Below are 5,000 nucleotides of genomic sequence, written 5' to 3'. Positions count from 1 at the left end.
AAAAAGAATCCATTGTAAAAATGCAGTAATTCCTTCATTCCTATCCATACATACATTCAGTCACAAATTTACTATTTATTTTAAAAAAAAGTTTCTACATCAGAAATTTGGGTTTTCTGTCAAAGAAATTGTCAAAAATAATAACGTTGATATGGCCGGGTTGGCTCAGTGGTAGAGCAGGCGTACATACACTGAGAGGTCCGACCTGTGATGATTTCCTGCATGTCTCCCAACCAATAGCGAAGTCAGCTGGTCCAGTCTCCAGAGGCTGGTTTTACAACGCAAGAGATGTCTCCGGTTTCAACAGCCAATAAATAAACGTTGTAAAGCAGTTTCATCTCGTCCTGAATCTTTGGCCTGAATTGGGCTCATACTCATATCGTATTAGTTGTGCAACAATACATCTAAATCAATATATCGATTCAAAGATACACGATCCAGTATTATCGATGTAAAAGTGAAAATATCTTTAATATGCACCTTTATTTTAGATTCTAAAACTGTCTTGTTTACGAATCTTTGGTCTAAACTTGGCTTAAAGTAGCCTAGAAATCTAGACGCACCCTAGCAGCAGCAAATAGTGATGTGCGATACCACTTAATTCCTATTCGATCCGATACCAAGTAATACCCAGGCTGGTATTGCCGAAACCAATACTTTTTACGTATTTTATTTGTATTGTGATGTGACAACTAGTTTAAAGTAAAAAAGTAGGTTGTAGGCTTACCAATTCCAAATTATAGCTGCATAATGACAAGACAATAAACTACTCTCATATTATTTAATTATAAAGAAAATCTCAGAGACTTGTACAGTAAAACAGGTTGAAAATAACACACAAATAAAAAAAATTTGGACTTTTAACCTTGTCACAAAATATTCCATATCCACGTTTTGCTGTTCTTTACAACAAAGGTAAATCAGGCACCCTTTGGAAAACCGTTAAATTGTTTTCACAAAACATTCATGTTTACAAAAAAATAAAATAAAAATAGGCTCCCCTGGCCAGCCCCGTCACAGAGCCCACAACTGACGGGCGGAAGGAGAAGTAGTTCCTTCCCCTACCCGGATATAATTAGAGACTTTTCTGGTGACAACAAGTCACTTATGATAACATAAAAACTCACTCCAAATTACTGAGTTTAAATATCGATCTTTTTATTTGAGAATCGATACTAGAGCAGGAGACGTTGGGATTGTAAATATCAATACATTAGTATCGATCCGCACATCACTAGCAGCAAATGTAATATGAAGTCTGGTGGGTTTAGGATGCTTAAATTACTGATTATTTACATGGAGTCTGGTGGGTATACAACGCTAAAATTACTGATTATTTACATGGAGTCTGGTGGGTATAGTGACGCAAGCATTAGCCTATATATATATATATATATGACTCAAGTTTTGCTTAAATTTTAAATACATACAGCGTTGTTTTAATGGTGAAGTGTTAAGTGTCTTAAGTTTTAAGTGTCTTAACCCTTCAGAGACAGACCTTTTTAAAACATATTTAAGACATTTTGTTTACCACACAATGTTATGGGTTAGTGTCTTCCATGGGTCAAACATATACATGTAATGATAATTAATCCTCTTAAGTTTGTTCTGTAATTCAAAAACCGTGGGTCCAAACGACAAAATATTATGATCACCAGAGAGACAAAAGTCTGGCGAACGCATTGATGTGGTTTTTATGTTTGTGGTGTCAGTTTTTTATGAGAGGGGGTCTAACACTTACATTATACTAGCCACATCCAAGGTGGTGCGTGCCATCGTGACGTCAAAATGACGTAATATCCTGTCGAGGCCTGAACGAGTTCGCCGACAACCGGATGCCAGGACTCTCAGAGTGACCTCAGGTATCTCTGGTAACCTCAACTGGGTTAAGAGGATGTCACGAGGTGCCGAGGGACGAACAAGGCTTGGACCCAAATGCAGGAAAAAATGGAATTTATTGACAAAAAAACGTACAATAAAGTGTCCAGAGGCTGGCAAGACCATCCACAATGACAGAAAACAACTTGAAGTACCACAACACGCAACAATGATCCCACACCAGACAGAGACAACACAGAGACTAAATACACCAGGTAACACGGACTAACGAGGGACAGGTGACACAACAGGTGAAACAAATCAGGACAATCGCAAGGGAGGGAAAACACAGGAAGTAAAACAGACAAGACAAGACAGAAAACCAGATTTCACAATAAAACAGGAAACAGAACATAACAGAAACCCACAATCATGACAGAGGAGTTCTTTTATGGTTTTATGGAAAGGCTCGATCGCACCAAGTAGCTCATCCAATCAGATCAAAGCATTGACGTCAATGCTGCTGCCAGTTCTGACCAAGGGGGGGGTAAGCTTCGCTTCAGAACTCGAACCTCCTACGGCGCCATTTTGTTGCTACCTGGCCATCACCTCCCGTTAGCATCCCATTGACTCCCATTCATTCTGACGTCACTTTGAGAGAGAATAACTTTACATCTGAAGCGTTTAAAGACTCTATTTGTTCGTTGTTTATTTCTAAAGAAACACAACAATGTATAAAAGGCTCCATTACCTTGTAGCTCACATTATGGCTCCGTAGCAGACGCTTTTATAAAAATAGGCTAACGATTGGGTCATAACCACGAGACTTACTGTCACACAGTAGAGGAATTACCGTATAGTACAGGAGAAGCTCACAGGCAGTTTGGACTTCCATTATCTGTTTAGGTTTAATTACTAATGTTAACTAGCATGTTAGTGATCAGTAATTACTAATGTTAACTAGCATGTTAGTGATCAGTAATTACTAATGTTAACTAGCATGTTAGTGATCAGTAATTAGCCTGTGTCTATGTTATCTCCTTACATATACCTACACTCTCCGTCTCTGTGAGATTGGGAATGATTGAGATTTCTCTCTCACAGCTACCAGAAGACTTCACACTTTCAGACACGTTGCTCACGTCACATCTACGTCTTCAAGCTCAGTTGGAGGCTGCTCAGTAACACTCAGCCAGCACCGGGAAAGAGACTTCTGATATCCTCCACTGGTCTCAGACCAGAGACACGGGGTCTGCTGGTCCATTCTATATATACTGTCTATGTTTCTGCCATTGTTTACCTTTTTCTTCTTCTTCTTCTAGTCCGTAGAAAGAGCAATGTCGGTAGGCTTTTCTCATTAGCGCCACCTCTGTTCAGGAGAAGACTGCAGCTGGTGTCGCGACCACCAGCGCAGCTATAAATAGTCACGCCGATCCCATGACGTCACATTTGCACGTGCCAGCTGGGCTGCGTCCAGTGGAAAAGAGCCTTAGCAGCTCTCCATTGGCTTGCGAGATGGAAAAACCAAACTCTGGACGGGCCAATCACATCGTGTATAGAGTGGGTGGGCGGGGCTTATGGCTGCTGCTGCTGCTGCTGGTGAACAGAGGTCTTCTGGAAGACTTGTAGTTCAGCTTTTCTTTGAGAAAAGAACAAAGAACGGCACTGAAGTCATTCTTAAAAAAGGGAAGATGTGTTCGGAGTTTAGAGTTTAATCTATCAGCTAGCGTTGCTCTGATTGGTTGGAGCACTATCCTATTACGTGCAGAGGGAATTTGAAAGACAACCATTTATCCCGCCCCTCAGATTGAGCCCAACCAATGGTGAGTCCCCCCCAGACCCAACATCTGGATGTGGGGCTGGCTTGTCAGGCTATAGTCTTAAAGCCATTCAAAAGGGTGATTCATTGCACGCTATAATAAGATTTTCTAATAAAAGATGTATGAAGCTTGTGATGTTTGAGTTTCCTGATGTAAATGGTGAACAGATTGTTTGTTCTCTGCTGTTTACCGAACCCGTCTGAACACACACTGATTGGCCGCTGTTTGCTTTGTGCAAGTTTTGGGACCGACTGATGTTTACGACCCCACGCCGCTGAGCTGTTTTCCATCACACCGGCGTTAAGACTGAAAGACTTCAGATCTTCACCAGAGAAACAGCAGATATTTAAGGGCAAAAACATTTTTCAATTTCAAGGTTTAATTCTCTTTATCTTCCATAAAGTGTCTTCTTTCAGACTGGTGGAAAGAAAACATTTGTTTTACTACACTTTGTCAATTTGTGTCCTCGTGTGATTTAGAAATTACCCACATCTGAGTTTCGTGTGTCGCAATGGCACGGGATAAGCAAAGCCTGCTTTTACTTTAAAGGTCCCGTGGCATGAACATTTCACTTTATGAGGTTTTTTAACGTTAATATGAGTTCCCCCAGCCTGCCTATGGTCCCCCAGTGGCTAGAAATAGTGATAGGTGTAAACCGAGCCCTGGGTATCCTGCTCTGCCTTTGAGAAAATGAAAGCTCAGATGGACCAATCAGGAATCTTCTCCTTATGAGGTCATATGGGGAAAGGTTACCTCCTCTTTCTCTTGTGTTTTCTCCTTAACTTCTTCCAGGACATGAACACCTGTTTCCTGGGTGAAAGTCTTGTGTTTTCTCCTTAACTTCTTCAGGACATGAACACCTGTTTCCTGGGTGAAAGTCTTGTGTTTTCTCCTTAACTTCTTCAGGACATGAACTCCTTCCGGCTCCTTTTTGCTGCTTCTTCAAATCTTCATTTAAAGAAGATTTCTTTAACATTTGTTCCCCGTTGGTCCTTTGTGGCTTCTGCAATTGGTAATCATAATGATTAGGGAGCAGTGTGTGTCCGCGTGTGTGTGCGCATGTAGGGGTGTGTGTGTGCGTGTAAAGGGGAGTGTGTGTGTGTGTGTGTGTGTGTGTGTGTGTGTGTGTGTGTGTGTGTGTGTGTGTGTGTGTGTGTGTGTGTGTGTACGTGTGTATAGGGGACTGTGTGTGTGTGTGTGTGTGTGTGTGTGTGTGTGTGTGTGTGTGTGTGTGTGTGTGTGTGTGTTTCTGCGTGTGTGTGTGTAAAGTGTGTGTGTGTGTGCACGTGTGTATAGGGGAGTGTGTGTGTGTGTGTGTGTGTGTGTGTGTGTGTGTGTGTGTGTGTGTGTGCGTGTGTAGAA

At 41.5% G+C, this 5,000-nt stretch overlaps 1 protein-coding gene across 1 annotated transcript in view; it reads left to right on the top strand.

The window, feature by feature from the left end:
• mgat4b (alpha-1,3-mannosyl-glycoprotein 4-beta-N-acetylglucosaminyltransferase B) overlaps positions 1-5,000 on the top strand; it is a 138,478-nt gene that overhangs the window by 108,090 nt on the left and 25,388 nt on the right. The gene's annotated exons all lie outside the window — the stretch shown is intronic.

The sequence above is a fragment of the Perca flavescens genome, chromosome 10 (genome assembly GCF_004354835.1).
Source record: "Perca flavescens isolate YP-PL-M2 chromosome 10, PFLA_1.0, whole genome shotgun sequence".
NCBI classification, from domain to species: Eukaryota; Metazoa; Chordata; class Actinopteri; order Perciformes; family Percidae; genus Perca; species Perca flavescens.
Note: the sequence above shows the minus strand (reverse complement) of the source record. Positions and strands in the feature narration are given on the sequence as shown.